Source organism: Scyliorhinus torazame, chromosome 11, assembly GCF_047496885.1.
Source record: "Scyliorhinus torazame isolate Kashiwa2021f chromosome 11, sScyTor2.1, whole genome shotgun sequence".
Lineage (NCBI taxonomy): Eukaryota > Metazoa > Chordata > Chondrichthyes > Carcharhiniformes > Scyliorhinidae > Scyliorhinus > Scyliorhinus torazame.
In genome coordinates this window covers 89,313,923-89,341,344 of record NC_092717.1, presented here as the reverse complement: position 1 = coordinate 89,341,344, position 27,422 = coordinate 89,313,923, and the positions used below count along the sequence as shown (strand labels likewise).

At 39.7% G+C, this 27,422-nt stretch overlaps 1 protein-coding gene and 1 long non-coding RNA gene across 4 annotated transcripts in view; one reads left to right on the top strand and one right to left on the bottom strand.

The window, feature by feature from the left end:
• The window catches only part of mib1 (MIB E3 ubiquitin protein ligase 1), a 220,688-nt gene that overhangs the window by 124,845 nt on the left and 68,421 nt on the right, over positions 1-27,422 (top strand). The window lies entirely within an intron of this gene.
• Positions 3,945-11,687, bottom strand: LOC140385369 (uncharacterized). 2 transcript variants are annotated; one of them, XR_011933344.1, is made up of 2 exons: positions 11,442-11,687; positions 3,945-11,262 (listed from the first exon to the last, which is right to left on the bottom strand). It is a non-coding gene; the product is annotated as an uncharacterized lncRNA (long non-coding RNA). The 2 variants fall into 2 exon arrangements; XR_011933345.1 differs by having other exon boundaries at positions 3,945-10,043.

Genomic DNA, 27,422 nt, shown 5'->3' with positions numbered 1-27,422 from the left:
ATTAGTTTAAACCGGTGATCCCCATAATCTACACCAAAGACAAAATGCTGGAAAATCTCAGCAGGTCTGGCAGCATCTATAGGGAGAGAAAAGAGCTAATGTTTCGAGTCCAGGTGACCCTTTGTCAAAGCTAAAAGACAGAGAAAGTGGGAAATATTTCTCTCTTTTTCTGTCTTTTAGCTTTGACAAAGAGTCATCTGGACTCGAAACATTAGCTCTTTGCTCTCCCTACAGGTGCTGCCAGACCTGCTGAGATTTTCCAGCATTTTCTCTTTGGTTTCAGATTCCAGCATCCGCAGTAATTTGCTTTTACCCTTAATATACACTCTCTGTAGTTCCTAAAAATATTTTTTTACTAATGTAAATTGTGCTACAGTTTATCTGCATGACTTTCTGTACCATTTTACTCTGTTAGTTACAGTTAGAACTTAATACTGAACATAACATTGGCATTATTTATTTGAAACCAATTGTGCACCGATGCTGGTATTGAAGGGTTTGTTTTGCTGCCTGCACCCTCTATTCCTGCTGTTTGTGGTATTCAAATTCAGTTATCATAGGAGTAATGGATTGAGATGAATATTGTGTAATTCCAACAAATGGCTCTTGAATTGTACGAAGGAAACCAAATCAATTGAAAGAACAGAGTAAAAGTTCAGAATGAGGAAATACAATTTGATTCATTTATAGGCTACCTCCTGAGTGCCATTATAGTATCCAGGATTGCAGCTAGCAGTTATAAACACATCAGCTGCTGTCCTATGCTTGACTTAAGTTCTTTTTATTGTTCAATATTCTCTTGATTTTGATGATTACTGTTTTATATTGGTTGGACATGTTGAGCCCTGCATCTTGTAAAACTCAACTTTGATATTGACTATTTCAACATCGTTCATGCTATTTTTCATCATTCTTCATGCCATCAGGATCTCTCCAGTCAAAGCCAATCCCATTTTTTTGGGGCTGTTCTGTCTTGCATGTGCATATCCCCAATGTTCCCATTAAGATTTAGCTCTCGTGCACATCCCGCTTTTTCTAGTGCACGGTTCCTTTGAATTTTTTGCCAGTCCTGGGCACACTTAATTTATCACAGAGCAAGGCCTGTGTAGTTCTTTGCAGGCTGTTGCATTACTATGGGAACATGTGTCTGAATTTCTGTTATGCTGTTAGTGCTCTTTTATAGAAGTTATCCGTGGCTCAGTGATACCTCTATAGCCAGAAGGTCAAAGGTTTAAGCCCCACTCCAGAGATGAGCTCCGCATACAGGTCCATACTTCAATGCGCCTTTCAGATCTGATGTTAAACAGAACCCCAGTCTGCCTTTTCTGGTTGACAGATAAAAGATTGCATGGTACTATTTGAAGAACGGGGCAATTTTCTGTGTCTTGTCCAACATTTATCTTCCGATGAATATCAGTAATACAGTTTATTTGGTTGTAAATCTGTGCAAGCTGAATGCTGTTTGCCTACATTATAACAGTGACTACGCATAAAAAATACTGGTTGACTATGATGTGCTTTTGGACATGCTGAATTTGTGAAAAGCACTGCACAAATGTAATTTCCTTTCTTTCTGTTTAGTCCTTTATATATCGTGGTTTGATGTTATTTGCCATTGGTCTGTTCATTTTATTTTGACAGACGCATTCTGTAATTTTTGAACTTCCTTCTCCGATTCCACTGGTCCTCCTAGTTTGGCATTGTTCTCAAAATTAACCAATGTGCATTGACCTTCTGAATCTAAAACACTTGAAACAAAAATGATCTCAACACTGATTCCTGGGGAACCCTACTTTACTGCCAAACAAATATGCAAGTTCAAATGTCAGTTGTTTTCTATCTTGTGCCAATTTCTTAATAACCTGAATTCCCCAAATTGAGAGATTCACTCTTGTCTGCACCTGTGTCAGACACCTTTAGGAAATCTAGCTATACCAGATCATAGAACTTGCCGCAGTTGACGCATTTTATCTAGGAGATTGGTAGGCATTATCTTCCCTTTCAAAATCCATATTGGTTGCTGTTTAATTGAGTTAGTATTATATGGTGCCCTTCAGATGCATACCTGATACTGATTTCATTATTTTACATACTAATCGGTGTATCGTTGGTACTTATCGCACTTTTTGAATATCTATAATGCTATTAGCATTCTTCATCAAATTGATCTTACAGTTAATTGTACAGAAACTTTATTATATTGCTAAATGTTTCCTTTTTAATTGCTGTCATCTGTTTAGCTTGCCACTTCATCCTTTGCATGTATATTATGTACATGTGGAATGTACTAATTGAGCCAGTCAGTCAATTTAATGATAACTGGAATAGGTTGTACAAACCTTATAAACACTTTATTGGTGTATTATGAAAATGCAATGCCTTCAAAGCAGAAGAAGCCTGCCCATACATGCAAGCTTTAAAATTGTATATAACTATTGTAGCTACTTAATGGGTCAAATTATGCTAGAAGGAGGCATCTTACAGTTTATGAATTCGTTACACTCTTTCTGACACCAATTGGCACAAACAAATTTTTGTCCTTTTTTAATTATTGGAAGTGTGAGCTAATAATGGCATGGTGAGGGCATGGGGGCATCTGGGACCTTAGTGAAAGATTGGAAAAATTGCCTTTCTTTTGTCAATGAGATTTATAGATTGAAAGAAATAGAGGGATGACTGAAGAAGGTGCATTAGAGAAGCAAACCAAATGCAGAAAGATAGAGACAGAAAAAACTAATGATTGAAAACCAACTCTTAAAAAAAACAAGCACAAATTGCTTTTCTTGGCCTTAGAAGTTCATTAATATTTAATGAATAATTATATCATTAAAATGGTACTTATGCTATTTTATGCAAGCCATAACTTTCTGTGGTGATGTTAATTTGAGTTTACTGTACAAATCCAGAAAATTTGAGGGCTAGTGGTTGCTTGTGAGATGCAAAGAGCTGAGCATCATAAATTGACCAGCAAGTTTGTGATTTATAGCTCAGTGTATTTCCCCTTCGCCTAAATTTGCAGACTAATTTGTGCAATAATGAACTCAGTTATTTTACCTTTTTAGTTGAAATCTTGGATAACATTAATTCTCAAACCCACTGTTTTCCCTCCTACTTGCATTTGCTACTCATCTAATTCCCTGATGTGCTGAATTTAGTTCCTATCCTGAGTAATGACTGCACTGTTCAACTCGTGTCAGTCAGTAGCTGTAACTGCATTGCAGATATGAGAGTACCTCTATGAAGGTGACAAAAGGATGTTCAAGGGTACTGCTGTAGAATCACAAATAAATTCGCCGGAATACATTTGAGCTACCATCTCCGATTCCAGACTTGTGAACTGAACAATTTGCCTTTGTTTTTCTTTTACTCTGCCTGAATACACTGTTTCAAGATTTGAAATCTGGAGAAAAGAGCAGCATTTTAAATTTAATGCATTGTATAATTTTTGGGAAGAGGAGATTACAGGAAGATTGAATATGACAATAATGGGACCATGATTTCAAATTGATCTTTAAGCTGTATAATATTTATGTACGTCATATGTATAATTTTTCAAATGAAAGGCAGATTTTCTAAATCACAATCTGTAGTTAGTCCTGAATGCCGTCTTAAATTCATGAATATTTTAGTGCTGATATTTAAATATACTTGGAATCAAATATGTTATCAACAGATTTTTTTTCCTGAATCCAGTCAGATGTTTTTGCAAACTATGTGGCTATATTCATAAAGCCGAAGAGCTATTGGAGCAATCAAAACGTTATATGCCCGATGCATTGTTTTCAAAAGTTACTGTGCCAGCAGTTTGCTTTTGATCTAAAATGTGGCATACTGCATAAAAGATGTTTCAGCTCCCCTGTGTTGTACTTGAATTTGTCTGTTATTTTGTTGCACACCCTCTCAGCATGTGTTAACTCTCAGTCACTCTTCACGTCAAACAGCCATTATAGCCTTCTCTCTTGGGTTTAATCTTTTAGAAGCAGTGTCATGATTTACATAGTTCTCAATAACAGCGATAAATATTCCAGTGCCTTTTTAATTGTGCATTCTGAACATTTCAAGATGAGGTTTTAGTTTCCTTTTTTATTTAATGGAATGCAGCAAAAATGGTTGAATTGTTCACACAATAGCATTTCATGAAATCATTTTACATCATTAACTTTTAACACCATTGTTCATTTCAGTTAAAATACAATGCCGCTGTAGTGTTTTTTCAGGATAAACAGATATATATATACAGGTACCAATTCTAGTGAAATTCACTGACATAACATTGGATTTGGAGTTATCTGTTGTACAAGTGGTTTGATTTGTATCTTTATATCAAAGTCAAATCTTTGAAAATGATGTCCATGATATAATGCATTAGCTAACCAAGGCATTTTGGTTGATGAACTGGTATTGTACCAGTGGTAATGGCAGTGAACGGATATTGCTTTCTCTCCTCCTCCGAGTTGTGATCAATGCATAGCTACAGCTGGTTGAAGGGGACCAAATCCATTGAAAAGTTGATTTGGTTCCATTTTACCAGCTTTAGCAAAGCATTGGCTCGTGAGATGTTGGCCAAGAAAAGCATAAAATCTCTCCAGAAAAGCAACAGTTCTATTAAGCTTTTTTCTATTTGATTTTTCTTGCATTTCCACCCATTTCACTAAAAATGTGAAATCTTTTCACAGCAACTTGGTAATAATGAACAGTGCTGAATTTCTAATTTTCTTACTTTTGAATGTTGGTTTCTCTGAATTTGTTTTCAAATATTTTAATTTGTCTTTTAAAGGAGTTTGTTTTTCTGAAAATGCACATTATTTGTTTCCCTAATTCTATGTAGGATGGAAATTGAAACATAAAAGCAACAAGTATTACTGTTAAAATTTTAGCTTCCAAATATGCTCTAAAAGAGATTCAAGTTACACTAAAGAAAAAATCTTGAGCTCCATTGTTTTTAACACTCTTACAGCATTCAAAATTTATGTTTGAAAAAGCTAGATGACACATTTTGTGAAGAATCATAAAAATCAAATGTTCAAAATTGTTTTTAACAAATTCGAAATATAAGGTGGGGAGGCAGAGGAAGCTCGGAAGTTTTCTAATAGGTAAAGTCTTCTGCAGTGCAAGAATCTAGACATTCTTAAACTTTGTGGTGCAGTTACGACAACTTACATTGGAATACAAGATGGTAATGGGGACCACCAACAGTGAAAGGAGAAATTTTAAGACTTGTTTGGAGGGACAGGAGTAACAAGATAGTGGTTTTGAAGAATTGGCAAAATGCCTGAAACATTTCTCCCTATGTGGGAGCAGAGGTGGCAGTGGTTTTAATGGTCCATTTCCAATAATGAACACTGCTGAATCTTCTAATTTTCTTATCTTGGAATGCTGGTTTCTCTGGATTTGTTTTCAAATATTTTAATTAGCCTTTTAAAGAAGGTTTTATTTCTGAAAATGTACATTATTTATTTCCCTTTCAATTCCATTTCAATGTCCATATAATCCAGTTCCACATTTTGTGTTCATGTAATTAATGGATGTTCTTGAAAATTATAACAACTATTACAAACTATTGTACATGATTAATACTACTGCAGCCTAACGGTGAATATTCCATTTGAAGAATATAAGACGTAGAAGTAGACCATGCAGTTGATCGAAGCTGCTCTGCGATTCAACAGTCATGGCTGAACTTCGGCTTTAACTCCACTTTCTGTTTTAAATTGTTTTTTCCTGTTCCCTTCTGACCCCACTCCCTTTAGTGGAACTGTTTGTGGGGCTAAACATAACCGTGGCCTTAAATTCCGTCTTCCTTAAGCAGTCTTATTCTTGGTGGTTCTTTGGCTCATTTTAGCAGGTGTTTTGAAAGGATACATAAATATGTCACATCCTTTGTGGATCATACTATCTGATGTTATATTTCGCAGTGTTTTTCTGTTCTGGTGAAATGTACATATTTTAAAATTCAGAGTCTTTGGCTTGCTACCACTGCCAGTTGATACAGGTGCATTATAGTTGGAACAGCAGTGACACAGTCAGCTGTAAATTGGTGCTATTAATATCCACTATGGTAGTGTTCTTGGGCAGCTTAGACTGCTGTGAATGCCTGTTTGAAGAGCAGAGCACTTTAATGCAATGGCCATATCTGGGCATGAAGAGACATTGGAACATGCAATATAATACTTCAATGTCAACATCTGTTCACCATGTCAGTCAGACGTCTGAAAATCCTTTGAGTAGCAAAACTGTCAGCAAATGTTCAGACTTCTGCTGTATCTGTTGAATGAATCAAGCTGGTCAGGTTGAGAGATGTTACATTTTGGATTCTTGATTGAAACAATGCTATTGAAGAAGTAATTGTCCCAAAATAGGCATGTTCAGTCATTCAAAAATCATTGACTCTCTGCAACTTTTGTAATTCAGTGGTCTTTCAAATTCTATTCTGGAGTTATAACTATGTTTGGGATTATATATCTAAAAAAAAAGATTTTTGTAGGCCATTTTGAGTTGAATTCTGCCACAGCTCATGACTTTGTGCACTAGAAAGCACTTTGGAGATTCTGAAAATATTTTTCAACCGAAGTGGTCAAAGGCACCTAGGAGAATATCAGTTTCTCGTACACTTGCAATAAAGGAAATCCAATTTTGCACTGTTTTTCTGATGCAATGTGGAAACTGTTGCATATTTCTTCATCAAATATAAACAGTTTTTTGTCAACATCAGACTAACTGTATTCATAGTTGTTTTGCATTGATAGATGAAATAAGCTCCTACAAATAGTACTTTTATTTATTAAATCTGTGAAGCTTTACAGTATGTCAAACTTGCCATTAAGTAGAAGGATCTGAACAGATGTAGAAAGATGAACAATAAATATCTTAGCACAAAATTCAGTCCTGTTTAATGTTTTGGAACTAGTTTGCGAAAATATTATTTTGCTTTATATTTGGTATACATATTTTATCCAGTGTGCACATCATCTTACACAAATAAGCAACTGTTAGGGAAACTTTCAGGATAATTCTCTTTACTTTAAATGTTCTTAAAATTTGTGTTTTAGAGACTTTAAATTTTACTGAATTTTTCTTACAGTACTTGCATAGATATGTTGAATATTATCGTGCCCTTGTTTATTCCACTTTACCCAGTGTGCTTAGGTTTTCACACCTGTAGTGGCTAAACTATTTGAGAGAAGTTGGCTTGTGACACGGCTCTGTTTATTCTTGACATATTTTTGCAGTGTTATGTTCTGCTGGTTGATCTGATAAACTTAAAGTAATACTTAATGTGGGTATGTTAGTGAAGAGCATACGGAAATGAATGAACAGTTTGATTATGAAGTATCTACCATGTTGACAGCCTAGTGTTTTCTGTTCACAGTTGATTGTACTGTAACAGTGGTATTTAGACATTTGGTTCAAATGGTGTCAATTGCAGCAGTTGGTGTCCAAATAGACGTTCATTCTCTTTTTGGTAATCTGAGAAGCTATGAACAATCAAATTAGTTGGCAGGCAGACCTGGCCTGGAAAAGTCTACATTGTCCGTTCAAAAAAGGTGGTGGGGGAGGGAGGGAGGACAAAAAGCTAGATGTGCAGTTCTTTTTTGTTAATGGAGCTTAACCATTGAAACATTCAGTGAGGATTAGCAAAAGTTGGTGAATAACAGCTTTGAAAACCATGAATAGGAACAATATAATGTTCAAAGAATTTGGAGAATCTTCTGCAGCTGAACTAAATTGCTACTAAAATGAAATAAAATAAAATTTGGTTGATTGAAAATTTTACCATTTTAAAATCTTTTGGTTTAAATACTGTATAGCACTTAGGATTTTAATGGATTTGGCATTAACGCTCAACAATTCCAAATGTTTCTTGTGAAATGCAAAACTGCATTTTCAGCTTCAGGAAAGGACAAAATGTGACTTTGGAAGGGCAGTAAAGGCTTGTGGGATTACGTATATTTGAATCCCGCAAATTGTTAACAGTAGTAAACTCATTCGTAAGTTATAAACTTCAGCGATTTAAAAAGTTATGGAAATTATAATTAATTTCCATGCGTAAGAATGGATAGGGATTTTAATTTGTTAAATTGGGAAATATTGACGATATATACACTGAGTCAATCTTTTGCAACATTCAACCAATCTTCAAAAAATTAGGATTGCAGATATTCTAAATCTTAATTGCAGTGTAAAAGTTGAGAAAAGAGTACTGTGTTATCAACATTATTATATTAAGGCTATGGCTTTCCTCGCAGCTTAAATATTGTTTTGCATTTTGGAATTTTTGGGACTTGTCCTTTTTTGATAAATTCATGAGCTCTGGAAAACTAAATATTCGTAATTAATCTGTTAAAATGCTGAATGTTATCTGCAGATGCTATGATGAGCATTTGAGAAACCTTCCATTTTAATTTGAAACATTTACCAGGCTTGTAGAATATTACACAACAGTTTGTGTTTTTAAGAACTATCAATCTTTCATGACTTTTAACTTGAGCACAAGCATTGTTAAATGTACTATACCAATGGAATACTAATCTTTGACATATAATAGTATATTAGAAGTAAATTGAAAGTTAAACAGATTACTGTAGTCCTTGATTGTAATTTAACTTGAAAATAATTTCATTTTATCCACTGAGGAGTATTGGTTTTCTTTTTGTGATTATATGCTACATCCTTTGAAATTTTGCTTTTCCGTGTGGAGTGTAAGTGAAAGGACAGAATCCTTGGTTGTACTGAACAATCAAGAAATAAACCAATTTAAGAGGCTCAGAGGACTATCGAGTACAGAGTCCATACATTCAAGGTGCTCAAGTTAATGTGAATGCCCAATATGTGTGTTTGTCAGCTGGCTAATAGTACAAGCTCTGTTTTACCCTCTTTCTCATTGCATTGAATATTCTACAGAAGTCTGGTGATGGTACTGAAACTACATATTGTGTTTCGGCTCAATTCCTGCTCAAATTAAAAGTTGATTGGCTCTTTTGTTTCACATGCAGTAGCTAAATCAACTTTAAATGAGACTGCACATTGCGCTCAATGTTTTCAGTTTGGTATTACTGCTTTTCATGCTGAAACATGTAATTTTTAATATTTTAGGATATTTCATTTTGAATGATTCTATGCAATAAAATACATTTTTATATTTTGTAATTTTAGCTCCTCTTAATTATTTGTCCAATTTGTACTTTTTGTACTGGGTACAAAATAATGAACAGCTGGTTTAAAGTGTGGTGCTTAGATGCACATTTTCTTATTGTGCTTTGGATGAGTGATGTTGGATAAAACCGAATGTAGTGATCTGTGGCTTTTATTCCTTTTCAACTAAGTTTGTTTACATGTAAATTGTGTTTTGAATTTGGAAGAAAAACAAACATTGGAGTAGATCTTTACACAATAGCCATGCAAGTGCCTTGTATGTTTTCCATTGAATGTTTTGGTCCACTTTAAATGCCTTTGTGTTCTTCATGGTTGTTCATTGCCCACCAGAAATACATACTTCTTTACATTCCATAGTTGTTTAGGTTCATATGGGCATATAAAGAAGTATGTGTTCCAGGCAGGGAAGACACTTGCAGGTCATCTGTCTTGAATACTGATGCTTAAAAGCAATGCATCTTGTTATAAGATTCACCTGTTTGCTGAAGCACAATTAAGTCACTTGTTTAATATTATTGATCGATCTTGAGGAATAAAGAGCTACACTTAACATGGTAGAAATAGCACAGAAAGGATGGTTTAAAAGATATAACTTGCCCCAAAGGAATTTTCTAAATTACCTGAAACATTTGCAGGTGTAGGAGTTAGACTTTCAGAACTCAAAATCAAATGTCAACAGCCAAAGTTCATTTTCAGTGGTTTATCCAAACTTTGAGTGCCATTTGCTGCAGGAATTAGGTTGTTCCTTTGTAAAACACTTCAAAATTCCATTTATGAGATGTGGCCTGTGTTTGTGGACACAGAAGCTTCTTTTGATCATTATTGTTGACTTGTTTTTCTTCTTTAGGTTCATTTTTGACATATTTTTGTTTGAATGCAGAACTTAAATTCTAAAAGAAAATAATTTTTTTAATCTTCAGACTTTGATCTTTTGGTGCTAATATGAGTAACTGAATTAGTCAGTTTCTGATTTCTCTCTCTGTTTATCATAGTCTTGATGCTATGTTTTAGACGCTAGCCAATATTTCAATGCTGGTGATATTTGAAGCAATAACATGGAATAAGAAGTTAATTATGTTTGGGAGTTATGCTACAAGCAAGATATGTGGAGATTTGATGCTTACTCTGATTTTCTTTAATGTTGCACTTTTTTTCTCCACTCACTTCTTTGGGACTGGGGAGAGACATAAATCTATTCCAGGCTTTCCATGTCAGTGCATAAAAATGTGAAGTGAACAGATTGTTCTTGAAGATTTTTTTCCCTTTCTCCAATTCCACAACCAAATTCTCCCTCAGAGGCAAAGCTCTTCTTTTAAATAATCATGTGAAAAGAATAAAAATGTAAGTTGAAGCTGGATTTCAAATGTGCAGCACAGGCACACTTGAAATTTATCAACCATTAAACTGTTCAGAGTGCTTTGCCTGTAGCACAGTGCTTTCAGCTGTATTTTTCCCCTAAATGTCTTCTACTTGTCTGGACAATGGCATCGTATTCAAGATGTTTTACAAAAGGTGGGGTAAGCATTGATATTAAATTCATGCAGCATGGTGGTTTTTTTTTTAAAGTTGAGGTTCAGCAAACCCAAATTGTAGTTAGCAGGGAAATCAAAACCACTGCAGCATTGGAAAAAAAAAATCCAGTAGGCAGTCTGCGTATTTAAAATAGCTTGTTCTTGTAGCCATATCTGTTAGTTTTCATGCAGTTAAACTCCGATATTTTAAAACTACAACAAATTATAGCTCAAAACCTAAAGGGAGGCATGAACCCATAATCTTCTGTTAAAAGTACAAATTTGTTTAAGATTACAGTTACAGTGGACGTTGAAACTCATTTTTAAATCTGTCTTAAACGGAACTCATCTGGTACAATTACATTTACAGTTTTACATTTGCACTTAAACAGGGAGAACATTTGCAGGGCACATGCATATAGCGAACTGCCACTGACAGCACCATATCAACTTCCTCCCCATATAACGACTTTATGACTCCATATTGCAAAATAAGTTTGTTCGGAACATGCAGCATTTTGTAGCTGATCAAATTAACAAGGAGGGATGCACGCATTCATCCAAAACTATTTGCTGCTGTCAAATCACCCATCTTTTGCTGGGGAAAGGTAGAAATCAGTTAGACACTGATGTAAAAAAAAATACAGAATGATTCCATTATTAATGCACCTAGAAAAAATTAAATGGACAATTTGCACAAGCTTTAACAGCTTTCCTTTTTTTTAAAAAAAAAAAAAGAACTATACAGCTCTGCCTGTATTATTGGGAAACAAATACCTTTTGCTTGCCCTGAAGTTGAACACTGCAGGGTGGTTGTTCAGGTGATTAGCAGAGGCTGAGAAGTAGATATAAAGACAGGGAGAGAGAGAGAGAAAGAGATGCTGAGAAAGGTTCGGCACATTAGTTGGAAAGATGGATCTTCTGTCTGCTTCGACGCTGCACTGCGTCACTTCTCACTTCTGGCTTTACGTATGGGTTGAACATCTGTTCGAGACTACTGTGGTCCTTCAGAGGTCAGGTCTGCTGCTGAGGTCAGAGCTTCCATACACGCAAAGCTGCTGGACACATTTTACACTCGGGAAAAAAAAATGAAACTGCTCTTGCTTTATAGCCAGCTAAGCATTTGAAACATGCACTGCCAGGCAACCAAGCTCTCCAGTATCGCTCCCTCCCTGACCATATTTAGTCAACCATAGCAAAAAATAGCCTTTCAGCTGTCGATTGTCGATCCAAGAACTGGGGTAGTTCTATCGTGTGTTCAGCCTCTCGATTGCTCATCCTGCAGATCCCTGGCAAGGCTGTGCCATTTGGTTCTATTTTTAGTTGAGCCAAATAAAGCAGTCTCTCATGTTTCTACTAATAATTTCCTTGCTTTTCAGTGTTCCTCTGCTGCACATGGTAGAGTCTGATGCAATCTGCACTATAGTTAGAAGCACTGCAGAGGATATGAATGCTAGAACTGAGGGAAAGTGTCAACTGGGAGAAAGTGGGAAAAAAATCTATCACCAAAAGAACAGATTGTGTAACTTTATTTTTAAAAAAAACATCATTTTGATGTAATAAAGAACTGTGGAAAAATGTACTTGGTGCAGAGGTACTATTGCAGGGTTTGTAAAAAAAAATGTATTGTCATTTGTTTGCTATGGCGAGTTTTAAAACATTTGGTAATTGTAGCATGCATTTATTATTGTTTTAAAATTTCATGCAGCTTTCTAGTTGCGAAATGCTGAAAATCTTCTAAGAGCAACATGTTTCATAAACCATTTAGTCTCTTATTATTTTACATTTAAATCATAACGATGTCTAATTATTTTGCATCAGTTATAGATTTTATCATATCTTTATCAGAGATTTGATGCTCCTGAAGATATGTGCAATATGTTATTGTAGAGGGGAAAAAATATCTGTGCTGAAGGTCATATTTACCCTGAGTGCCAATGTATCTATCGACTGCTGTCTCCCTGATAGAATCAAGTCAAGCCCAATATTATAAAGGATCCTTCAGACTAAATTTGAACACTGAAGATACCATAGGACTAATTTTATTTTACCCAGGCCAGTCCAAAATATCTTATCCCTTCGTATTTGGAAGAATTTTAAAAATCTAGCTGCAGGAAGACACTAAGCAGGAGGGAGGTTTTCTGGATTTGCATTGTAACCAATCTAATTTTAGGGTAAGGAAGATAAACTAACTATACCAATCCTTGAACTAAATGAAGGCATGATGTAGTTGTACAGCATCAAGTCTGTAGCCGTAACCATTAGTTTTTGTTTTACTTTTGAACAAAAGGTGCATCATCAGGGACATGGACAATATCCCTGAAATGTAGAATAAATTATTATTTGCAGTGACAATGTTGTGTGAAGTTCTGTCTCAGGATTTGGACCAAATTATCTATTTTTAAATAAAATGTTATTTCACGGGCAGAATTTTGTCTGTTGAGAGGTTTGCAGGCAGGAGGTGGGTGAGGGTGTGAATTCCATGAGTGGCCTTGCGTGTCTTCACCCCTGTTGAGGAAAAGAACCTTGCGCAGTCTCCATTTTGCATTGTTCTCAAGGGCCCCCTTCCCACATTGAACGCCCCAAGGAAACCCTACTATTCGCAAAGTCTTGCACAAAGATGAGAATTAAACAAAGCTAGGACATCTGGATTTCTTTTTGCTCCTATTCTTATTATTCAATTCATTATGGTTTATTTTCCCATCGACCTCTTCATTCCACCAATGGTGTAGTCCCTTCCAAGTGTCTCTATTTTACTCTACAGAATCCTTCATCTAGACCTCTGCTTTTCCTTTCTCATTTCTTCCATATATAAACATTCTCAAAATGTATCCGCAGATGAGTTTTTCATCTTTCATCCAGTTCAGTGCCAATCTGGATCCCAGTTAGAAAGTGACTAAACATTTTAGAATGGTAAAAAAAAGAACGACTTGCATTTATATAGCACCTTCATGCCATCAGGACATCCCAAAGCCGTTTATAGTTTTGATTGTAATGCAATGCAACCAATTTGTGCACAGCAAAATCCCCAAAGAATGACACAATGATCAGAAAATCTGTTTAATGTGCTGACTGAAGGATAAGTATTGGTCAGAACACCAGAACAACTCCCATTCTATTCTTCAAATAGCACTAGGGGATCTTTTCAATCCATTTGAAGGCACACCGTGTCAGTTTAATGTCTCATCTTAAGATACCACCTCCAGCAGTGCAGCACACTCGATGCACTGAGGTGTCAGCCTAGATTTTGTGATCAAGTCTCTGATGTAGGACTTGAACCCACAAACTTATGTTTCAGAGAAAAATTCTGAGCTATGGCTGAGACTTGTATATTTAAGATGCAGGTGAAATTCAAGTAATCGTTTAAAAATCAAGTACAACCCTTGGTATTTTAAAACAGAACATAGAAACTAAATGAGTATTTATTCATGTTGATTACTTCTGTGTCAATTACAGATGGGGAAGTGTCACTCCAGAGGGTAACAACTGAATTATTCCTGATGATAACACAAAAGCAGGAGTCACCTGGTCCATCAAGCCTGCTCCACTATTCAGTATGATTGTGGATGAACTGTTACACTAACTCTACTTTTCCATTCTGTCCCCATATCCCTTGATAGTGTCGAAAAATCTATTGATCTCGATCTTGAATTTACTTAGAGACTGATTATATACCATTCTCTGAAATTCTCCCAAAGATTCCCAGCTCTCTGAATTAAGAAATTTCTCTTCCTAAATGTTGGCTCCTTATTCTGAGTGTTTTATTTACTTCTTCATGCGATGTGTGCATTGCTGGCAGTGCCAGCATTTGTTGCCCATCCCTTGAGAACTTAGTGGCGAGCTACACTCCACATGATGTAGGTACACCCACAGTGCTGTAGGGAAGAAATCCCAGGATTTTGATCCAGTGACAGTGAAGGAACAGCGATATATGATGATGGGAGTGAATGTTTGTGGATGGGGCGCCCATCAAGTGGGCCGCTTTATCCTGGATGACGGCAAGATGCTACTGGAGCTTCACTCATCCAGGCAAGTGGAGAGTATTCCATCATACTCCTAACTTACACCTTGTAGATGGTGGACAGATTTTGGGGAATCAGGTGCTGAGTTACTCGCCGCAGGATTCCTACCTCTGACCTACTCACGTTGCCACAGTATATGGCTAGTCCAGTTCAGTTTCTGGTCAATGGTTAAACGCCCGAGATGTTGATAGTGGGGGATTCATGGATGGTAACGTCATTGAAAGTCAAGGGGTGATGGTTAGATTCTCTCTTGTTGGTCATTGTCTGGCGCTTGTGTGGTGCGAATGTTGCTTGCCAATTGTCAGCCCAAGCCTGGATATTGTCCAGGTCTTGCTGCATTTGGTCATGAATTGCTTCAGTATGAGGAGTAGCAAATGGTGCCGAACATCTGCAAACATCCCCATTTCTGACCTTATGATGGAAGGAATATTGTTGATGTTGCAGCTGAAGATGGATAGATCTAGGACACTACCCTGAGAACTTGTGCAATGATGTGCTGGAATTGAGATAATTAACCTCGAACGACTACAACCATCTTACTTTGTGCTAAGTGTGACTCCAACCAGTGGAGAGTTGTGCTCCTGATTCCCATTGACTCCAGTTTTGCGAAGGCTCCTTGATATTATAATTGCTCGAATGCGACCTTGATATTATAATTGCTCAAATGCGACCTTGATATAAAGGTCAGTCACTCCCTTCACCTCTGCTCTATGGTCCCATGTTGGAACCAGATTGATGCCTCATTTTTAGATATGCTTGGACTGCTCCTGGCATGTCCTCCTGAAATTTTCACTGAGCTACGGGTGATTCCCTAGGTTGGTGACAATGGTAGAGATGGGGATATTGCCAGCAATGAAGTTACAGATGATGGTGAGTATGATTCTGCTGTTGTTGATGGCCTGCAGTTTCTCATGATGCCCAGTCTCGGAGTTGCTCGACCTGTCTGAAATCTAGCCCATTTAGCATGGTGGCTGTGCCACACAACATGATGGAGGGTATTCCGAATGTGAAGATGAGACTTCATCTCCGCCTCCAGGACTCTGCAGTGGTCCTACCTATCAATGCATCTGCGGCAGGCATGTTAGTGAGGATAAGGTCAAGTATAATTTACTCTCTTGTTGGTGTTCTCACCATCTGCTGCAGACCCAGTCTTGCAGCTATGTCCTTTAGGACTCTGCCATTTTACTCTGTAGTAGTGCTACTGAATCTCTCTCGGTGATGGGCATTGATGTCCCCCACCCAGAATACATTTTTCATCCTTGCAGCCCTCAGTACTTCCGCCAAGTGTGTTCAACATGGCGAGGTACTGATCCATCAACTATGGGAAGGGGCAGTGAGAGGTACGTGGTAACACCAGGTTTCCTTGCCCATGTTTGATCACTGGACTCCCAAGGCAACTCCTTCCTGATTGTATACCATTGTGCTGCCACCTCTGCTGGGGCTTTCCTATTGGTGGGACAGGATGTATCCAAGGATGGTGACGGTGATTTATGGGACATTGTCGCAGATATGATTCCCTGAATATGACTATGTCGGGCTGTTATTTGACTAGACTGTGAGACAGCACTCCCAATTTCGGCACAATCCCCCAGATGTTAGTAAGGAGGACTTTTTCAGGGTCGATAGGGTTGGGTTTTCCATTGTCGTTTCCAGTGCCTAGGACGATGTGAGGTGGACCATCCGGTTTCATTCCTTTTAGCCTTTTTAGACTCCTGAGTGTGACCCTGTGTTCTAGATTCCCCAGCTAAGGGAAACAGCCTTGCTACATGTACGCTGTCAAGTCTTCGAAGAATTTTAAACGTTTCAATTAGATCGCCTCTTATTTTAAACTTCAGAGAACATAGATCCTTTCTAATCAGAGGCCCAGCTTTTCCGGCTCAAGATCAGTAAAGACCCTGTAAATTTAAGGGGCTGGTTTAGCACGGTGGGCTAAACAGCTGGCTTGTAATGCAGAAGAAGGCCAGCAGCGCGGGTTCAATTCCTGTACCGGCCTCCCCGAACAGGCGCCGGAATGTGGCGACTAGGGGCTTTTCACAGTAACTTCATTGAAGCCTACTTGTGACAATAAGCGTTTATTACTATAATTATTATCCAGCATGCTGTGCAATTTCCTCCATATTTTTCTACATTTCGGATTTGTTTCCACCATTTTGAGGATGGTGGTGAATTAGAAATGGTATGGTCATTGTTTCCCAGCAATTCAACAAATATATAAACTGGGTTGCAAAGTCAACTCTTAAAACCAGCTTTCGTGCAAAACTTGTCAAGCACGCTGTTCCCATTGCACCACTCTGTTTGGTGCAATTGGTTGGTCTGTGTCGGTTGAGACCACAATGTTAATGTGAGAATAGATGGCCCGACCTCTGTCCTCATGATTAATCATTGCAAGCAATTAGTTGTAAATAATGCAGCAGGCTGCAAGCACCATTATGTTTGTCTGTCTCCACTGTCTGTGCAGAGTCTGCACGTTCTCCCTGTGTCTGCGTGGATTTCCTCTGGGTGCTCCAGTTTCCTCCCACATGTCCCGAAAGACGTGCTATTAGGTAATTTGGTCATTCTGAATTCTCCCTCCGTGTACCCGAACAGGCACCGGAATGTGGTGACTAGGAGCTTTTCACAGTAACTTCACGTAATGTAAGCCTACTTGTGACAATAAAGATTATTATTATAAGTCTTAACTGGCAGGATTCCAGCAAAACCATGATTACCATTGTTTTCAGTGGGGAGGTGGGGCTTTGAAAATTAACTTCAACTTTTTTCAGCAAAGATTAACTGGCACAAAAGACCAAGGAAAACATTTGAGTGCCCACTTGTCCAATAATCTCCTGTTTCTTTTGTACCACTGATGTAGGATGCATCATTAAAACGGTGTTAGTACCCAGGAAAATCTGAGCCATTGTTTACTGCAGTGTTTTTCAAACCTTTTTGCTCGGGACCCATTTTTACAATTGGCCATCCTTCAGGACCCATGCTGGCCGACCTTCGCGACCCACACCGCCCGGGTTTCGCAACCCGCGTCGCCTGAACGTCACAACCTACCATTTTCGCTTAGCTTGAATGTGACAGGTGAGCCTGCTTAGTCCTATGATCTCACTTGCTTTGTCATTCAATATTGCATTTCTGCTAAGGTCTTCAACTGACGACTTAAGATCTTACTACATCAGATGAAAAAAAATCAAGAGGTTTGTCCCCGAACTCACCCTGCTTAGTCTTCAAATGCCTTTGAGGTGTTTAATCTTTCATTTGCTCGTAATTCCCTGCATAAAACACACAAGAACTTTGCATCCTGTTTTGCAATGGCACAATTAATAAGCCTATGCCTCAATAATTCATCTTTATACTGTTTTGTTCCTGTTTTCAGCTTCTTCATGGGTTGTTCACCAGAGGCCCAGGGGTCACGACCCTGAATTTGAAAATTACTGGTTTACTGTATAGTTACTGGCAGCATATCTGCTGATCAATTTTTTGTCTTCCTAGCCCAGGAAAACTGGCTAGTTGCAGTCCACCCAATGCTGCCTTCATTTGTTGTTTTGTTTGCTATTTTAATAAGCATAATTAGAATGATAACAAAAATTGTTTGGTTTTTAGTTGGTAGCATTTTCATCTTCACGATGTTTGTGGGTTGGGGCCTCGAGGATTTGAGTATATAATGTAGGTTAATAATTCAGTGCAGTTATAGAATGAGGACTGGATTGTGAAAGCAAGGTCTCATCTGCTTGTTCAAGTGGATCCAAAGGATCTTGTGCTATTTGAAGAGCCAAAAGGTTCTTTCTCAATCAAGACCACCAGAACCAGATTAACTGAGTCATGTCGTTTGCTGTTTGTGAATCCTTGCTGTGTACAGTTGGCTGTTTTATTTGCGTACTGAAGTGATCATACTTGAGGCATAAATCAAATCACAACCAGTGAATTAAAACACCCTGAACACATGAAAGGTGCTGTTTAAAGTGCACGTTCATGCTTTTTTGCCCAGCGCCTGATTGTGCTTTAATCATTTAACCTTGAGTCAAAGTTTCATTACTAAAGAAGCACTCTCTTAATGGCATGGGCAGTTTAATTATGGGTTGCAAAATTCAACTTTTATTAATTAAAAAGGCACTTTCAAGTTTTGCTGATTTAACTGCAGAAAATATATAAACATAAAGTAGGTCAACAACTTGTACTTCAATCTTATTTCTTCGCTTGGACATCATGCATGCTTTCCAATGTGATGAGGTGGTCATTGAGCAGAAGTGATAAAAGTGAGTGTTATTGGTGCATAAGCAAGACATAAAGAGCTTTTAGAAACTTTTAAAATGAGAAAGGCTGAATAAAACAGTTGGAGCAAGGAGCAAAAGGTACACTGGTGTTGAACGAACTGAAAGCATGCATGGGAGAAGTATGACTGATCATATTTAGGCATGAAACTTGGCACTTTAGCTTTCAGTTCAGGTCATGGATTTAAGTCCAATCCAGGAAGCTCCAAACACAACCTAGGATGAAACTTCACTCTCGTACAAAGCAAGTGCTTACTTTTGAATGTGATGTTGAGCTAAGGCCCACTACTCTCTCACGTGAATTGAAAGATTTCATTGCACATTTGAAGATGAGCAGGGGAATTCTATCCCATGTCCTTGCCATTATTATACCTTGGCCAGCATCACTAAGACATATTATCTGATTATTATATATTTACTGATTGTGGGACCTTGCAGTACACAAATTGGTTGCTGCATCTCTCCAACACTAACTTTAAAAAAGAAAATGTACTTAATTGTCAAATGCTTTGGGACATCTTTGAAAGGATGTTTCATAAATGCAAATTCTTTTTTGGGGGTCAATTTATTAAAAGTGTAACTTAAGCTAACAGCTGAATTGTGCAACTTAAGTCAGTACAGCCAGGAATGACAGCAGTTGCAATCTGAAAGATGATCAGCTCCAATAGTATTATCCAGTGTAAGGCTTTTGTATTTTTTACTCTGCAGTTGCTGGGGGTTTAATTCTTGGAGGAGTAAATGAAAAGTGCTGAGGCACACACTACATGCTTTGCATTATCTTATTCTTCATTCTGCCATAATGTAGCTTCCACCTGGCATATGGGCCCCATATGTCTCTCTCAAAGCATAAGCACAAATTCCTGCCTTAACTTGAGTTGGTTGCATTATCCTCTTTCTATAGCCTCATCAAAATCTATAAATGGAGGTGACGGCAACAGTTAATCTTGATTTCTTATTTTCATACATCCACATTAATTATATGGTGACTTGTGGTTTCATGCTGTTCAGAATTCTCACAAAAGCATGATTTAGCAAATGATTTTTTAAAAATATGCAATTACTTTTGAGGGGAGGGAGAGGAGGGAAAAAAGATTACCCTTCCATCCAAGTCTAGCTCTTGAAACTATCTCCCTTCCTGGATACCTGTTCCGGTTTCATCCAACTGCAAGCAGCTTTGGTGTCATTCCAAATCCTGAGTTCATAGAATTATCATAGAATTTACAGTGCAGAAGGAGGCCATTCGGCCCATCGAGTCTGCACCGGCTTTTTGAACGAGCACCCTACCCAAGCCCACACCTCCACCCTATCCCCATAACCCAGTAACCCCACCCAACACTAAGGGCAATTTAGCATGGCCAGTCCACCTGCACATCTTTGGACTGTGGTAGGAAACCGGAGCACCCGGAGGAAACACACACACACGGGGAGAACGTGCAGACTCCGGACAGACAGTGACCCAAGCCGGGAATCAAACCTGGGACCCTGGAGCTGTGAAGCAATTGTGCTAACCACCATGCTACCGTGCTGTCCCCCCATGCTACCGTGCTGCCCCTGTGTTTCAAACTTCGATTCATCAAGTTGGCATCATCTACATGAACTTCACTTCCACTGCAATCCTTCTCCACTACTTTGTTACCATTGGACTCTTATGATCTCCTGCACTTGCAGATATACACTGCTGACACTTTACTACTCTGTCAGTGCTCCCTGTCATGTCTCTGTGCTATCAGATTGTCTATTTGACATTATGCTGAATAAGATATAGTGTCCTGCAATTGAACAGCTGAATGTCTATAACCATAGTAAGTTTTTCCTTTTGACAGAAGTTGGGGGCAGGGTCAAGGGAAATGCCGATTCGGGGAACCACCGATTTGAGCCAGGGAGGTGGGATGGAAGTTTTCAGAAATGGGAGGAGAAGGGGATTAAGACACTAAAAGATTTGTTTCTTAGGGGGTGACTTGCAGGACTGCAGGAGCTGGAAGTGAAGTATGGGCTGGAGCTGGGGGAAATGTTTAGATACATGCAGGTTCGAGATTTTGCCAGAAAGGAGATACAAAACTTCCCGGGGGAGCCGGCCTCCACATTGCTGGAGGAGGTGCTGATGACTGGGGGACTGGAGAAGGGGATCGTGTCAGCGATTTACGGGGCTATTTTGGAAGAGGAGAAGGCACCACTGCAAGGGATCAAAGCAAGGTGGGAGGAAGAGTTGGGAGAGGATATGGAGGAGGGGTTCTGGTGTGAGGTGCTCCGGAGAGTGAATGCCTCCACCTCGTGCGCAAGGTTGGGGCTGATAAAGCTGAAGGTGGTATACAGAGCACACCTCACGAGGGCGAGGATGAGCCGATTCTTTGAGGGAGTGGAAGATGTGTGTGAACGTTGCCGGGGGGGCGGAGGGGGGGGGGTGGGCTGATCACGTTCATATGTTTTGGTCCTGTCCAAAGCTAGAGGATTACTGGAAGGAGGTTTTTAGGGTAATTTCTAAAGTGGTGCACGTGAAACTGGACCCGGGCCCCCGGGAGGCCATATTCGGGGTGTCGGACCAGCCAGGGTTGGAAACGGGTGCAGAGGCAGATGTTGTAGCCTTCTCCTCGTTGATCGTCCGAAGGCAGATCCTGATGGGTTGGAGAGCAACCTCTCCACCCTGTGCCCTGGAGTGGCAGGGGGACCTGTTGGAATTCTTGACTCTTGAGAAAGTTAAGTTTGAACTGAGGGGAAGGATGGAGAGGTTCTACAATTCATGGGCATTATTCATTATGCACTTTCAAGAACTGGATAACATCGAACATTAGTTGGGGGGGTGGGGGTGGGAGGGTTGGGGGGGAGGGGGGCAGTATGTGTTAAAGGTGACTATGGGTGATTCCTGATTCCTTTTTGTTTGTTTATGTGAACATGTGGGCTAATGTTTGGGGTTTGGTGGGAGGATGGGATCGTTGTTATTGATATGGGCATTGACATATTTGTTACTGATTAATGTTTGTTGGTGGGTGTAAATTTGGGAGAAAATGTGAAAAAGGAGGAGAATAAAAAATATTTTTTAAAAAACAGAAGTTCTACCTCCTTGCCATCTAATCACCACCTGCTTCCAATACTAACCTCTGCTACAACCTGTTCCTAATGGCGATAAAACTCAGATATGCCCCGACTCTCTCGACCCAATTTCACCAGTGCTCATCCTTTCTGACTTACTCATTCCATAAACTTTATATTGTCCAAAACTCCAACGCACATATCCTGTCCTGAGCTCCATTTGAATGTTACTGTTCTTATCGGTTAATTTTGAATCCCTGTTTAATAGATTAAATTTAAACAGATAGCTCTCATCTACAAATCTTTATTTGGACCTACCTACTGCAACTAGACCTGCATCCCCAGTTGCGTCCTCTGAATCTGACCACCAGTACACCTCACCTCTTTCTGCTCCATCTTTGGTGATTTCAACTGCAATAAAATCCACTCTTTGGATCTTCCTTCATAAACACTTCTCTTTCAGCCATTAAAGCCCTTCTGGAAACACATTATCTTCACTGATCTACTCAGTCACCTCTCCTAATGTTCAGCTACAGGTGCAGTACCTGTTCCTTTTACTTTGTGATGTGCCGTGGAGCATTTTCCTATATTAATTGGACTGTAAAAAATTGTTCTTGGAATATGATTTCTAAATTTCTGGAAGGGGACATGCTGTAACCTTACTTTTTATTTATTTGTTCAAAAGATGTGAGTTCACTGGCTAGGCCAGCATTTATTGCCTATTCCTAACTGCCCTTATGAATTCTTTGAATTTATGACCTTAACTTTGAGAAATAATAGGTACTGTATGAATGTTATTTGTACTTGTGAATTAGGTTCCCTGTTTGATTTAGCTGTTTGTATTGTGGATTGCAGAATAAAGCTTGCTTTGTGATTATAACTTTTCCACCATTTCAGGGAAAGGACTAATTAAGCCTGATCAGTTAACTTCAAATGGATAAATTCTAATTAGTGAGCAAAAATAATGTTCAACAAACTAAGTGGGGCGGCACGGTAGCACAGTGGTCAGCACTGTTGCTTCACAGCTCCAGGTTCGATTCCCGGCTTGGGTCATTATCTGTGCGGAGTCTGCATGTTCTCCCCGTGTCTGTGTGGCTTTCTTACGGGGGCTCCGGTTTCCTCCCACAGTCCAAAGATGTGCAGGTTAGGTGGATTGGCCATGCTAAATTGGCCTTCGGTAGGTGGGGTTACTAGGTTGCGGGGATTGGGTGGAGGTGTGGCCTTGAGTGGGGTGCTCTTTCCAAGGGCTGGTGCAGACTCGATGGGCCAAATGCACTGTAAATTTAATGATCCTATGATAAGTAGTAGTGCCGTTGGGATCAATTGGATGTCATACTCCCAAGGTATGAAACTTAGTTCCATTTTTAAAATGAAATCTGCTTCTGTTGGGACGTGTTCTAAGAATTGACAGTATTTTTGCCATCATTTATAGCATGATGAAATATCAGTCTTTTTATTTAGCTTGTCTTCACAGGCCAGGCGACAGACTTGCTGTTTGTGGTGAAAGAATAATTGGCGCCATTATGAAATAATGATGCAGTTATACACATCATTAGGGCCCTGGGCACTTTCGTGAACTCTTACAGAAATGTTTAAACTCTTGTGAAAATGAAATCAACAGAACTCTGCATATACATATGAAAGAATGCATATTTTAGGTTTTCTGGGCGAAGTGAAATTGACGGAGAGTCACACATATAAGAATACAGGCACTGCCTGGCTAGCACTGCTGCTTTTGGAGCATGAGCTATTTTATTAGTTGCCAAGAACTTTATAATTTTCTCTTGAAGTTAAATAAAGATGCACTGGAGGAATGTTCTCAGTTCTCAATCTTAAGTATTTTGTTGAAAAATTGTACATTGTTAATTGTTCAGCATTTTCATTTTGAAGTAGTGTGAAGAGTCCTAATAGTTATGGATAAAGTGCTGTGAGAAGTTGGGTGCTTATCAATGACTTGAAGGTAGCAATTAATCTGAGATTCATAATCTGAATACTTGGGATTTAGGAAGACCATGCTGTGATTGTCAACTTTGGGCAGCACCTTATCATTATGCTTGATCAAAATCCTGATAACCCCACTATGCTACTCTCTTTGCAGCATCAGTGGCAGTTCAGAGGACTTTGATTTTCATTGTGCGAGCTCTAGAATTGTAACCTCCCTTACCTGAAATCAGATCTTGATCCCTTAAATCAATGGATGACCTTGAACTGTTTTAGCTTTTTTCAATTAATTCTATGTATTTTTATAAAGAGAAGTTTACTAAATGTAAATGTTACAGAGAGAGAGCTAGAGTTAGATTGAATGTGTAGCACCATTAATGGAAAACAGCACCCCAAGATGTTTGACTCCTTTAAGGGGGAAAATGGTATGTTGACTCAGAAATGGGTTTTAAGGAGGCTCTTGAAGAAGGAGAGGCATGTGAAGTGGTTCATGTATAGATTGTGTTTGGACAAAGCAATTTAAGACCTAGCTGCCAACAGTGGGGAAAGTGTGCATCAGGAGCCAGTGTCGGAATTGGACTGTTTGGTTTTGGGTGAATTTGTCGAGCTGGAGAAGGTTATGGATAAGGAGAGGAAAGGCTGTGAAGGTACATGAAGTTAAGAATTTTAGATGCAAGTTATTGGGAGTTCAGGAACAAAAGTAATAGGTGGCGGATGGGAGGCCAGCCAGGAGTTTAAAAAAAATAATTAATTTACAGGATGTGGGCGTGGCTTGTTAGGCCAGCATTTATTGCCCATCCTTAGTTGTCCAGAAGATGGTGGTGAGTTGCTTTCTTGAACCGCTGCAGTCCTTGAGGTGTAGGTACACCCACTGTGCTGGTAGGGTGGGAGTTCCAGGATGTTGCCCCAGCGACAGTAAAGGAACGGTGATATATTTCCAATTCTGGGTGGTGAGTGACTTGGAGGGGAAGTGGTGGGGTTCACAGGTATCTGCTGCTCTTCTCCTTCTAGATGGTAGTGGTCATGGGTATGGATGGTGTTATCTAAGGAACTTTGGTGAGTTACTGCAGTGCTTCTTGTAGATGGTACACACGGCTGCCACTGTTCGCAGGTGGTGGAGGGTTTGAATGTTTGTGGAAAGTGAGGAATCAAGCGGGCTGCTTTGTCCTGGATGGTGTCGAGCTTCTTGAGTGTTGTTGGAGCTGCACTCATCCAGGTGAGTGGAGACTATTCCATTACACTCCTGACTTGTGCCTTGTAGATGGTGCACAGGCTTTGAAGGGTTAGGAGGTGTATTACTCGCCGTAGGATTCCTAGCCTTTGACCATCCCTGGTAGCCAGAGTATTAATGTGGCTAGATCAGTGGTAACCCCCAGGATGTTGATTGTGGAGGATTCAGCGATGGTAATGCCATTGAATGTCAAGGGGCGCTGGTTAGAACCTCTCTTGTAGGAGGTGGTCATTGGCTGGCACTTGTGTGGCGCAAATATAACTTGCCACTTGTCAGCCCAAGCCTGGATATTGTCCAGGTCTTGCTGCATTTGGACATGGACTGCTTCATTATCTGAGGAGTCACGAATGGTGCTGAACTTAGTGCAGCCATCCGCAAACATCCCCACTTCTGACCTTATGATGGAAAGGAGGTCATTGATGAAGTAGCTGAAGGCAGTTCGGCCTAGGACACTAACCTGAGGAACTCCTGCAGTGATACTCCAGAGTTGAGATGATTGACCTCCAACCACCGCAACCATCTTTCTTTGAACCAGGTATGACTCCAAACAGCGGAGAATTTTCCCCGATTCCCATTGACTCAATTTAGCTAGGGCTCCTTGATGCCATACTCAGTCAAATGCTGCCTTGATGTCAAGGGCAGTCACTCTCACCTCACCTCACCTCTGGCATTCAGCTCTTTTGTCCATTTTTGAACCAAGGCTGTAATGAGGTCAGGAGCTGAGTGACCCTGGCAGAATCCAAACTGAGCGTCCGTTAGGAGGCTATTGGTGAGTAAGTGCCGTTTGATAGCACTGTTGATTACTCCTTTCATCACTTTGCCAATGATGGAGAGTAGGCTGATAGGGCGGTAATTGGCTGGGTTGGATTTGTACAGGACACACTTGGGCAATTTTCCACATTGCCGGGTAGATGCCAATGTTGTAGCTGTGCTGGAACATCTTGGCTAGGGGTGCGACAAGTTCTGGACCACACGTTGTCAGGGCCCATAGCCTTTTCAGTATCCAGTGCCTTCAGCTGTTTCTTGATATCACATGGAGTGAATCGAATTGGCTGAAGTCTGACATCCTGAAGTCATGATGTTGGGACATTCGGAGGAGACCGAGATGGATCATCCACTCGGCACTTTTGGCTGAAGATGGGATATTTGTGGAGCCTCCTTCTCCAGTAAGTTTGTTTAATTGTCCACTACCATTCACGGCTAGATGTGACACGACTACAGAGTTTAGATCTGATGCGCTCATTGTGGAATTGCTTAGCTCTGTCTATTACTTGCTGCTTTTACTGTTTGGCACACAAGTAGTCCTGTGTTGTAGCTTCACTAGGTCGACACTTCATTTTCCAGTATGCCTGATGTTGCTCCTGGTATGTACTCCTGCACTCTTCATTGAACCAGGGTTGACTTCCTGGCTTAGTGGTAATGGTAGAGTGGTGGATATGCCGGGCCATGAGGTTGCAGATTGTAGTTGAATACAATTCTGCTGCAGCTGATGGCCAACAGTGCCTCATGGATGTCCAGCCTTGAGTTGCTAGATCTGTTCGAAGTCCATCCCATTCAGCACGGTGGTAGTAATAATAATAATAAATAATAATAATCTTTATTGTTACAAGTAGGCTTACATTAACACTGCAATGAAGTTACTGTGGAAAGCCCCTAGTCGCCACATACCGGTACGGATGGAGAATTCAGAATGTCCAAATTGCCTAACAGCATGTCTTTTGGGACTTGTGGGATGAAACCGGAGCACCCGGAGGAAACCCACCAGACAGTGGGAGAACGTGCAAACTCCACACAGACAATGACCGATGCCGGGGATCGAACCTGGGAACCTGGAGCTGTGAAGCAACAGTGCTAACCACTGTGCTACCGTACCGCCACACAACACAATGGAAGGTATCCTCGATGTGAAGACGGGACTTTGTCTCCACAAGGACTGTGTGGTGGTCACTTCTATCGATTCTGTCATGAACAGATACATCTGCAGCAGGCATGTTGGTGAAGATGAGGTCAAGTATGTTTTTTCCTCTTGTTGATTTCCCCCATCATCTGCTGCAGTCCCAGTGTAGCAGCTATGTCCTTTAGGAACCAGCCAGCTCGGTATGTGGCGGTACTACCGAGCCGTTCTTGGTGATGGACACTGAGGTCCCCCACCAAGAGCATATTCAGCACCTTTACCACCCTCCGTGCTTCCTCCAAGTGGTGTTCAACATGGAGGAGTACTGATTCATGAGCAGCAGCACGGTAGCATAGTGGTTAGCGCAATTGCTTCACAGCTCCAGGG